We start from the raw sequence: 12,934 nt of genomic DNA on the forward strand, positions 1-12,934 counted from the left end.
GGCCTTTAAAAACTCCCAGCCTGGTTCATTATTCAAAACCGCAATCATGGGTAAGACTGCCAACCTGACTGCTGTCCAGAAGGCCATCATTGACACCCTCAAGCAAGAGGGTAAGACCAGTATTGTCACAGATTACTTGAAAAAGTAATCCAATTACTGATTACTGATTACTCTTCAAAAAGGTAATCTAGTTACTTTACTGATTACTTCAATATCAAAGTAACTAAGTTTTTCTTTTTTCCACAATATGTTTATTAATTTTCCATTTTAAGACACAAACAGACAACAAACAAGTAAGGCACAACACGAAAAACACAAGAATAATCTAAAACAAACAAGACAAAACAAAAAACAAAACGAAAACACAAGAAGACAAAAAGCACAAAAGGCAAAAAGAAAGAAAAAAAGAAAAGAAAAAAAAAACACCCTAAATAAGATCTGCAGTAAATAAAATATTGATTAAATCAGTATATGCATAGAGTATTCAACATACATATATTTCAATAAACAATGTATACAAATGTGTCGATCATTGCATTCTAAGTCCATAGTTCGGTCACCATCTTCATCTTTGGTTCTGGTTCATCAGTAGTCCAACTCCGGAACTAAAAAGTGGATGAATATTATGGCGCTATAAAAGCAATTACCACAGTCCTTGTCCAGTTCTGTGTATTTACACATTATGCCCCTTCATGAAGTCTTGGAAAGAAGACCACAACTTGTCAAAATCTTCCATCTTTCCTCTGGCTATATAGGTCAATTTTTCCATTGCCAAATTAGATGACATCTCTGCGAACCATTGGTCAGATGTAGGTCTCTGGACCTCCTTCCATTTCAAAGCAATTGCACGTTTAGCTTGTAACAAACAAAAATTGATTAATTTACGTTCCTTTACAGTTGCTGGAAAATCTTCAGGGTATATGTGCAAAAGGCATATTTTAGCTTCAACTGGAATATTCTTTCCTGTAAATGCGGAGATTAAGTTGAGTACCTCTTTCCAGAATATCTGCAGGTTTTGGCAGCTCCACATGCAGTGTAACAGCATACCAGCTTCATCCGTACATTTGATGCAGTGATCAGGAATACTTGGATTAAAGTGATGTAGTTTAACAGGTGTGATATAGGTCCTAAGCAGCCATTTATATTGTAAAAGTTTACATCTTGTATTTATTGTTTGACTTTGGGCTAGAAGGCAAGTTTCCTCCCAATCCTCCACACTGATATCTGACTGTAGATCATTTTTCCATGCAGATAGACAGGAAAGAGAGTTCTCTTTAGAAGTTGCTAATAACAGACTGTAAAGGGTGGAAATTTGACCAGTATTATGTACGCGCTTAACCATAACTTCTTCAATGGTTGATAACAAGGGTTCTGAGGTTGTTTTAATTTGGGAATATATATAGCTTCTTAATTGCAAATATTTAAAATGATGCTCCCTAGGTAAATTAAATTTTTCTTTTAATTGTGTGAATGACATTAAAGTGCCCTCATCGTACAGATCTTTTATTTTGCTTAGTCCTTTCTCCATCCAATGTCTGAATCCCATATCACACCTCCCAGGGGTAAAGTTTTCATTTCCCCATATAGGTGTGAAACAAGAAAGTTTGGGTGTGTCATCTAAAAATGTGTGGACTTCATGCCATATTGTTAGAGTATTTTTAAGGAATGGATTCTGTGTGTGTTTTTTGAGTATCTTGGCTTGTGCTGAGTAGAGGTATTGAGACAGTGGGAGTTCTATTGCATTGTTTTCTATCTGAACCCAGGCTGGAATGTCTGTTGTAAGAAAGTAGTACATGGCTGTTCTGAGTTGGGCAGCCCAATAATACAATTTCATGTTGGGTAACTTAAGCCCGCCACGTTCATAGGGCAGGTAGAGAAGAGAAATACGTGTTCTAGGGTGCTTGTTATTCCATATGAAGCGGGTAAAGTTTTTCTTAAGAACAGAGAAAAGAGAGACTGGTAGAGGAAGCGGGATTGCCTGAAAAAGATATAAAAACTTAGGCAGGACAGACATCTTTATAATATTTATATGTCCTATCATAGAGATGGGCATTAAGCTCCATTTCTCTAGAGATTCTTCTATGGCTTTAACCAGTGGGTCATAATTGATTGATATTATATCTTCGATCGTAGGTGATACTCTAATACCCAAGTAAGTAAATCCCTCTGGGGCATTAGTAAATTCAGTGTGGATCTGTGATCGTTCTCTCTCTTCCCTGTTCAGAATTAACAAGGCACTTTTTTTGTTGTTAATTTTGAAACCCGAGAATTCTCTAAATGTCTTCAGTAAATGGTTAAGGGCCTTTAGTGAGGAACTTAGCTGTGTTAAAAACAAAATAATATCATCTGCAAAAAGAGATAAACGGTGTTCTGTTTTCCCAATAGTCATGCCTGTAATGTCAGATGACTGGCGAACTGCCATGGCTAAAGGTTCAATAGCAAATAAAAATAATAAGGGGCTCATAGGGCAGCCTTGGCGAGTAGATCGACTGAGATTAAAGGGTTCTGAAATTTGGTTGTTTGTCACAATTTCTGCTACCGGATCGGTATATAATAGTTGAATCCATCTAAGATATTTTTCTCCAAAACCAAATCTTTTTAAGACATCAAACAAGTAGCTCCATTCAATTCTATCAAATGCCTTTTCAGCATCTAATGACAGAATTGCATGGTCTCTGGCATTTTGTTTAGCGTATAAAACATTCAAAAGCCTCCGTGTGTTATGGAAACCTTGTCTGCCAAGAACAAATCCATTCTGATCATTGAGAATTAGGTTAGGTATTATTGGTTCTATACGTGTGGCCAGAGCCTTACACAGTATTTTGGTGTCGCAAGATATTAAAGATATGGGTCGATATGATGTTCTCTCAAAGGGACATTTGCTCGGCTTTAAAAGGAGGGAAATTACAGCAGCTCTTAAAGATGGGGGTAGTATTCCTTTTTCATATGATTCATTAAACACCTCTAAGAGATGAGGCAATAGTTTACCAGCGAATGTTTTATACAATTCGATGGGCAGCCCATCAGGCCCAGGTGCCTTACCACTGCTCAAACCTTTCATTGCTTCAAATAGTTCCTCAATACTCAAACCCTTATCTAGATCGACTTTTGCTTTTTCAGTTAGTGTTGGAAAATGTAATTTATCGAGAAAGTCCTTTTGTTTTTTTGAGGTGTTTGGTGAGTTGTATTCAGATTTGTATAAGTCCTCATAAAACTCTTTAAAAGCAGAGTTTATTTCAGATGGATCAATTAGGAATTTTCCATTTTGTAGCTTAATTGAGTTAATAGATCTATCAGTTTGTATCTTTTTCAACCTCCAAGCTAGCAGCTTTCCAGCTTTCTCTCCCTGGTCATAGTATGATTGTTTCAGCCACATCAAACTGGATGCTATTCTATTGGTGGTTATCTCATTATACTGGGATTTTAATAAAAGAAGTTCATGTCTTTTCCCTGGGCTGTCATTATGGTGAAGTCTCTGCTCCAGTTCTTTAACTTTTTGTTCGAGAGTGTTAAGCTGTGAATAATATATTTTGGTTTTATGTGCAGTATAACTTATAATCTCGCCTCTTAAGTAGGCCTTAAATGCCTCCCATTTTACAGACGCACTGGTTTGATTTGTATTTAAAGAGAAGTATTTAAAGAGAAGTATTGGTCTATTTTCCCATCAATAAACTTTACAAAATCTGGATCTTGGAGCCATCTGGACTGAAAACGAAATCTAGGCATTGAGCGCATGGCATCTGGTAAACGCATTGTTAAAGAAATTGGTGCATGGTCTGATAGCAGTATACTATCATACCAACATTTCTCGATTTTTGATAAGAATCCATTTGAGATCAAAAAATAATCTATTCTAGAATATGTCTTGTGTGTGCTTGAAAAGCATGAATAGTCTCTTTTATCAGGATTAAGATTTCGCCAAATATCGATTAAGTTTAGATCAGTCATATATTCTTTGATAATTTTCCTCGTTTGTTGATGGCAGGTATCAATGCCCGTTGAGCGATCCAGTGCTGGATTTAACACACAGTTAAAATCACCGCCAATTATGCATTGACCAGGATAGGATGATACGTAAAGAAAGAGATTTTGAAAAAAAGAGGGGTCATCACCATTAGCAGCATATACACATATTAAACTGACTTGGGTGGATATTATGGTCCCATTCAGTATAACATACCTTCCAGATGGGTCTATGTGCTTTTTTCTTAATTGAAAAGGGATTGATTTGTGAATTAATATCATGGCTCCTCTGGCATGAGATGAAAAAAAAGCAGAATACACTTGCCCCGGCCACCTTTTTTTAACTCTATTTATATCTTTTTCTATCAAGTGAGTTTTTTGTAGGAAAATTATATTGGTCTTCATTTGTTTTATCCTATTCATTACCTGTTTTAGTTTTACCAGTTTATTGAGCCCTCTTGTGTTCCAGCTCGAGATTTTTAACTCTAATCTAGTAGTCATCTTTGTTTAAAAACTGAGTTTAGAATGCCCGAAAATCTTGGAAAAAAAAGAAAAAAAAAAAAACAAAAGAAACACAATGACGAGCATAATACCGAGATCTTATTCCCTCCCACAAAACCCTCATGTACTTCCCAAAACGAAGTACATGTAAATTACAAAAAGAGTGAATGACTCCGATTATGATCATCGTTTGATCCACAAAATGAGGAGCAACGATGTTCTTGAGCTAATACAGCATCATAAGGCTCACTGAAATATAAAAGAAAGACTGAGTTCAAACCAGAAATAAGTTTAAAGATAAATTTAAAATTAAATAGGTAAATCCGGTGGAAGGAAAAAGAACAGTTAACTCTGGCCACCCTTTTAACTAACTTTTATCCTGTTAACACAGTATTTATATCTAATAACAATTTGAGGGGGATCGACGGGTGTATATCTCTCGAGCAAGTGTCTTACAATTTTTCCCTTTTCCTAACCCATTTCAAAACAATTATTTATATATCCAATCTTCTTCTTCAAAAAAAAAAATTTAAATTAGATGCCTCTCTATTATAAATAGAGGGAGAGAGAGAAAGAGAAAAAGAGAGAGAGAGAGAGAGAGAGAGAGAGAGAGAGAGAGAGAGACAGACAGACAGAGAGAAGAGAAGAAAGAGAGAAAGGCTTGTCCGAGACACAGTTCTTCCATCATATATAACCGAGATATTTACAGAAGTTACCTATAGTCATTGGTTCTCGGCGCTGGAGTGCTCTCATGGAGAAGCGGTGTCGGTGGATTCAATGTTGTGAAGGAAATCCTCTGCCTCGGTGACGGATCTGAAGATGAGGCGCCTGCTGTCATGGGTGATCACCAGGTGAGCTGGGTAGAGCAGCCCGTAGCGAATGTTTAGGGCACGAAATCTTGCTTTTACTCCATCGAACAGGCGTTGTCGCTGTCGGGTTTCACTTGACAGGTCCGGAAAAAAGCTGATCCGTTGGTTATTATAGCGCACATCCCCTTGTCTTCTGGCCACTCTCAGTGTATTTTCACGGTCTTTATAGTTCAGAAATTTGATGATTATCGGTCTGGGCGCTGTAGACCGGCTCGTGTTAGCTTGACCGACCCGGTGCGCCCGCTCAATCACCGGGGGTGGCGTGAGAGTGTCACCCAGTAGCTTGGGAAGCCAATTTTCCAAAAAATGACACATATCAGTGCCTTCTGCTTTTTCGGGGAGGCCTACCATTCTCAGATTAGAGCGCCTTGCCCTGTCTTCTTGTTCTTGAATTTTGTTGCGCAACATCTCCGTTGTTCCTTCCAGTTGTTTAACTCTCTGTTGTAAGGCGATGACATCATCCTCGGCTTGTGATATTCTCTCCTCCGTTTCTCCAATTCTCCTCGAATGGGATAACAGATCTCCCTTGATGCTATTAATAGCCTCCAACACTCCGGTTGACTGATCGGCGAGGTCTTGTTTCAGCGAACGAATTGCATTCAGTATCTCTGCATTTGATGGTCCGCTAGTATTAGCCTCTTCGCGGTTGTCGTTAGCATCATAGATAGCATCAGTCGGAGCAGTGGGGTTTTGCTCTGTTGCTTTCGATGGTGATTGTCCAGGTTTAGCAATTTTGCGTGGCATATTTCCCCAGATTTCTTCCACACATACAAGCGAGTTTCTTCAAGTTTTAGTCGTTTTTCGAGTTTCTTTTCAGAAATTCAGTGGCGAGCCAAGTTGAGGTGGTCTGTCAGTCCCGCCCCATAACCCGGAAGTCCCTCATCAAAGTAACTAAGTTACTTTAAAAGTAACTTAGGTACTATTTACCGATTTCCTCCCTTTGCTGCCTCAACAAAAGAATGACAACTGGTTATTTAAATCATACTTTATTGAAAGTGCACGAACTTGAAACATGAACATGTTTTGTTGTTTCTGTTTCATTGGCTTTACAATACAGAAATTGGTGCATAACACGTTACGCCTGCAGGCTGGTCTGACATAATGAAACTGTAACTGTTTCGGAGAATAAGCTTTATGAGCGAGGCCGATCGCAGAAACTGTAAACCGAGCCGTACACGCCCGGAGATGAGCCATAGGCGTTTCCTTTGGAGAAGCCGTCGAGCAGATAGGATGGTCTGGCGCATGCGCATTTTTCAAAAAGCGAGTAACAGATGTTTGGCTTAGTCTTTTCGAGAAAATCCTGTATTACACCTTTAATATACGTGACCCGGCGTTTTGTCCTCCCCTGGGAAAACGTGACATGCGACGTCACTCCCAAATGCAAGAGAAACATTTTCTTTTAGAAATTCACATATTGTAATAACTCTTGAGTCAACAATAATCAGTTAAATGTGCTGTTGCACCATTCTTCCTGAAGGTGGCACTCTAAGATTAGATAGGTGGCTGAAGCCAGCCCTAAGTAAAATAAAAAAAAGCCATTTGGAACAACCTCGGGACTTCTGGTGCTTCGTGGATTGCAGAACGTTACAATATACAGTGTTTCATGCAGGATAAAAGTTTGGCCAGGGGGGACCGTCGTGAGACAGGTTAGTTTTACCCTACTGATGATGTGTTGTTGCAATAGTTAAAGCTCGGGTTGGCGATTTGAATGAGATACATTTTTTTTAAATACTGGTTAAAATGATCTTTATGACCCGATGGGAAGCAATTCATAGCGTGTTCTTAAAGTAGTTTGGAAAATATCCGCTATCTACAGCAGGAGTAAAACAGGAAAAACAGCAACCAATCGTCTTTTTTTTTTTTTTTTTTTTTTTTTTTTTTGTCTGCATTCATCTCGAAGTCAAACAACACCTGCTGTCAACTTCTAAGATCACTTTGCAATTTTATTCTTTTTGCAATTTAGTGACCATCACCAGCCCTCATACCTATGATAGAGGGCAGTGTAACACCACGTGAGGGTTGTGAAACGTCGTGAGGGTGAGGGAAAAGGGTGAGGGGGGACTGACTAGATGGAGATGATAGAGCTGAGGGTACCGATGATAGAGGACACCAACCAGTGTCTGGGCGCTGAAGGGGAACAACCGGTGTGTTCAGGTAAGTTCTATACTGCACAGTGAGTCTAAGCAGAGGCTGGAATGATCATATAGACGTGCATGTGATGTTACCCAGTCGACACCAATCCACGCCACCGGAGCCCCCGTAATGCCACGCCTCGCGACCCAGGGGGGAACCGGGAAAGGCCGCCACCCCGGAGGCCCGGAGGCGGCCCCCAGGGCCGCCTCCGAGGGAGGCAAGGAAACAGGGCGAGCCCGCCGCGCACCCCCCCCCCCAAACCCCCCATCCGTCCCGGCCCCGGGGCACCAGGGGCCAACAAGGACCCACTGGGGCAGCCGGGGGCACAGGCGACGCCCAATGAGCAGCAGCGACACCAGCCCGGGGGAAACCCACCCTAATGCTGGTCATGTCTCTGGGGCCCAACGCCCCCAAGAGGGCCAGGAGGGAACGCCACCATGACCCAGTCGGGGTCTCTCCAGCGCCGGGGACCAGGGACACGCCCAGATAAAATCCTGCCCCCCCGCCCCCCCAAAACAAAAAAAAAAAAAAAAACAAAAGAACAGAGGGTGCACCCCACACACTGCAGGGGCCCAGAAGACACAGCAGGCCTGCCGCCAGGACACCCAGGCCCCCCCCCAGTCCCACCCCAGACAAGCACCCCCCACAGGGCCGACCTGCATCCGCACCACAGGTACCCGGGGCCAGCAGGCCGACCCCAACACCCCAGCCCAACCCGAAGCAAAGGGCCACCAGAGATCCCCCGTCCCCCGGAGTCCCATCCAGGCACCCCCCCCACGCCCAGGAACCCCCGCACCACCAAGGAGCAGCCCGTGACCCAGAGTGAAGCCAGATTTGATCTAGTGGTCTGGCCAGGGAGGGGGGGCTGGTCCCCACGAGCCAAACCGTATTGGTTTGTTGTTCACCTTCCCTACCTATTAATATGTGACCCGGTTCTTAGCGAGCTACATTCTCCCTACCATGTGAGTTGTGATTAAAAAGTGCAATGTGGTGCATTAAAATTGGGCGGAGGAGTGGGGGGGGGGGGGGGGGGGGGGGGCAGCCGAGGGCTCCAGGGCATTCTTGTCCTGAAACCTACCCAGCCAGGCAAAGCCCCCGTCCCCCCCAAACCCCCAACCCAGGTTATGGATGAGTGAATGTGGTGCATTAAAAAAAAACAGGGGACCTTTCGTCTTGACGGGACACCTTTTTTTTAAACCAATCAAATCCCTTCGCCGTTCGACCTGCCCCCTGCGCGTACATGTCAATGGCATGCACTGACCCTGGTTCAGTGCGCACGTAGAAGGACGGAGCGTCGTTGCAGAATGGCGGAGAAGAATGTTTGGGGCTTTACTTACCGGTGAGTGCGCCATAACTTGGCGTAGTGCAAATAAAGAAAAACGAAGAAACGAAGCGCTGAGGACAGGTTACGCCAGGAACGCACTGGACGCGGAAGCGCCGCTCGCGCCGCGCGCACCTTTCCGCTCCCAACGGAGCTCCTCCAATGGGGTAGGAGCTGGGCGGAGCCTTAGGGAGATGCTACATTCGTGCTACATGCTAGTTTTCCAAGATCGCCAACCCTAGCTTTAAACCGAGCAATGCCGAGCAGTGCACTGCTTGCATGGAGCGTCGAAGCGGCACAGAGCGGGGCCGCTGCTGCTCCGCGGTGCTTACTCGTAGCGGAGCGTCCAGCTCAATCGATTGAGCGCAACTGCTAATTAGCCGCAAATGCGGCGCAATTACTATTTTTTTTTTTCCTGTCTGTTGTCCGGGCACTGCAGAATTTAGCATGGGCGGGGCGCTCGGACTGAAAATGTCTGGCGGAAACCCTGATATATTATGAGGCAATAACAAAATAGTAACGCACAGTCACTTAGGAAACTAACTTCAATCAGATTACTGGTTTGGAAAAATGAACGCGTTAGATTGCTCGTTACTGAAAGAAAGTAATCAGATTAAAATAACGCGTTAATTACTAGCGCGTTAGTGACAACACTGGGTAAGACACAAAGAAATTTCTGAGCGAATAGGCTGTTCCCAGAGTGCTGTATCAAGGCACCTCAGTGGGAAGTCTGTGGGAAGGACAAAGTGTGGCAGAAAACGCTGCTCAATTAGAAGAGGTGACCGGACCCTGAGGAAGATTGTGGAGAAAGGCCGATTCCAGACCTTGGGGGACTTGTGGAAGCACTGCACTGAGTCTGGAGTAGAAACATCCAGAGCCACCGTGCACAGGCGTGTGCAGGAAATGGGCTACAGGTGCCGCATTCCCCAGGTCAAGCCACTTTTGAACCAGAAACAGCAGCAGAAGCTCCTGACCTGGGCTACAGAGAAGCAGCACTGGACTGTTGCTCAGTGGTACAAAGTATTTTTTTCGGATGAAAGCACATTTTGCATGTCATTCGGAAATCAAGACGCCAGAGTCTGGAGGAAGACTGGGGAGAAGGAAATGCCAAAATGCCTGAAGTCCAGTGTCAAGTACCCACAGTCAGTGATGGTCTGGGGGGCCATGTTAGCTGCTGGTGGTGGTCCACTGTGTTTTATCAAGGGCAGGGTCAATGCAGCTGGTTTACAGTCAAGTCGGCACCACTCCAAGTCGGCCCCGGCCAACTCGGCACCGCCCCGGGATACAGTCAGCTCGGCATCAAGCCAAGTCGGCATCAAGCCAAGTCGGCATCTCGCCAAGTCGGCCTCACGGGCGGGGGGGCTCTCGAGTGGCCGAGTTGGTCGGTGCGGACTTGACTGTAAGCTGCTTACCAACTCGGCCAAAAGCGTCTTTCTTTTTTTTTTTTAATCACGATGGTGGATAATGTACCTGGGAGCTTCATGTTTGACGTCCGAGTAGCTACAAGCGCGCAGCGCTTAGCGGCTGTCTGGTCATGTGACCGGTCCCAAGGCATTCTGGGAATCGTAGTGCAGCGATGCCGGCTGCGCCGCGACGATTTGCAGTTTTTTTCGTGCCGGCAGCGCCGCTTCTCCTCACGTAGCAGGCAGGGGACTGGAGGACAAACTGTGTGGTTATGGTGACTGACAGGTTAGAGGTGGAGAATGGACCTGGAGCTTCATGGTTGACGTCCTGTTTGAACCGAGTAGCTTAGCTATGAGCGCACAGCGCGAGCGGCTGTCTGGTCATGTGACCAGATCATGTGACCGGCATGTGATCCGCGAACGCCGCATGATCAAACCAGTCGCCTGCATTATAATTTTATTGTAATGTTCTCCACCCCTGAAGTTTCATCAGCCAGTACAGTTAGATTTACAATTAGATCTAAAACATGTAGGGTCACCGCTCCTGAGGACTGGAGTTTGACACGTGATTTAAATGTATACATGACGACCGTCATTTCAGTGAAATGAAATGTATATAATATTTTACCGGAGGGCTACGTTTATGAGCTTATGAACGCCAAGAAACCACATGAACAGCTTAACATGTACGACTGGTAATCGTTTGATATTACAGTCCCAGTTGCTATTACTGTTGACGCACACTAGATGGCGGGCAAGCAACATTTACAACAAAATACATGCTTTTGCAAATGACAATGTTTGTTAAAGAAAAGAATAATGACTGATAAACTAACAATGTTGATCAGAAATGAACAAATCAGCATAAGCATAATGCAATACAGGTATTATGTTGTGGTTGGGATGAAATACAACAAGTATGATCGAGTTCGTCATGCAGCTTCGGTCTTCCTAGGTTTCCACTGATTGGGTAAAAATAAATTAATTGTACTGGCTGACCAAACTTCGGGGGTGGAGAACATTACAATAAAATTATAATGCAGGCGACTGGTTTGATCATGCGGCGTTCGCGGATCACATGCCGGTCACATGATCTGGTCACATGACCAGACAGCCGCTCGCGCTGTGCGCTCGTAGCTAAGCTACTCGGTTCAAACAGGACGTCAACCATGAAGCTCCAGGTCCATTCTCCACCTCTAACCTGTCAGTCACCATAACCACACAGTTTGTCCTCCAGTCCCCTGCCTGCTACGTGAGGAGAAACGGCGCTGCCGGCACGAAAAAAACTGCAAATCGTCGCGGCGCAGCCGGCATCGCTGCACTACGATTCCCAGAATGCCTTGGGACCGGTCACATGACCAGACAGCCTCTAAGCGCTGTGCGCTTGTAGCTAAGCTACTCGGACATCAAACATGAAGCTCCCAGGTACATTATCCACCATCGTGATTAAAAAAAAAAGAAAGACGCTTTTGGCCGAGTTGGTAAGCAGCTTACAGTCAAGTCCGCACCGACCAACTCGGCCACTCGAGAGCCCCCCCCCCGCTCGCGAGGCCGACTTGGCGAGATGCCGACTTGGCTTGATGCCGACTTGGCTTGATGCCGAGTTGACTGTATCCCGGGGCGGTGCCGAGTTGGCCGGGGCCGACTTGGAGTGGTGCCGACTTGACTGTATCCCAATGCAGCTAGCTATCAGGAGATTCTGGAGCATTTCATGCTTGCATCTGCTGAAAACCTTTATGGAGATGAACATTTCATATATCAGCACAACCTGGCACCTGCTCACAGTGCCAAAACCACTGGTAAATGCTTTACTGACCATGGTATTGCTGTGCTCAATTGGCCTGCCAACTCTCCTGACCTGAACCCCAGAGAGAATCTGTGGGATATTGTGAAGAGGAAGCTGAGATTCCACTGTGGATGAGCTTAAGGCCGCTATCGAAGCATCCTGGGCCTCCATAACACGTCAGCAGTGTCACAGGCTAATTGCCTCCATGCCACACCGCACTGAAGCAGTCATTTCTACAAAAGGACCAAGTATTGAGTGCATAAGTGAACATAATTATTTGAAGGTTGACTTTTTTTTTTTTTATTAAAAACACTTTTCTTTTATTGGTCAGATGGAACATGCTAATTTTTTAAGATAGGGATTTTTTGGTTTTTCTTTACTTTTTGGCCAAAATCATCCATATTAAAACAATAGAAGGCTTCAACTACTTCAGTTGTGTGTAATGAATCTAACATATATGAAAGTCTAATGTTTATCAGTACATTACAGAAAATAATGCACTTTGTCACAATATGCTATTTTTTTGAGAAGGACCTGTATAATCCACAAGAAAAGCAACACGAGTGTTGTAAAAAAGGAGAGGGAAAAAGCCTGGCAGTTAATAATGACCGGCTTAATGCATAAGTAGCGCCAACATGTATAATTAATAAACTGTACTCTACACACACTACCATCATTACAGTTCAAGGATGCGGAACTGATGATTTTTCAAGTCCACTAATAAATACTGGTGTTTTTCTTTAATGTGGCCCACACAAGTGCACGCTACTTGGGTTAAGTGAAGTATAATTAAGTTCAAAGAAAATTTCAACTCTGTGTCCTTGTTATCTATTGAATCAATTGTTCTCATGCTGTGTTCTGTTTCATCCCTCATCTGTCATGAAGGACAAACCTGTCCGGCCAGAAAAGAACCTGCAGCAGGTGAAAACCAAACATAAAAATATTTTGCAGTCTGGCA

Source organism: Salarias fasciatus, chromosome 1 (assembly GCF_902148845.1).
Source record: "Salarias fasciatus chromosome 1, fSalaFa1.1, whole genome shotgun sequence".
Taxonomy (NCBI): Eukaryota; Metazoa; Chordata; class Actinopteri; order Blenniiformes; family Blenniidae; genus Salarias; species Salarias fasciatus.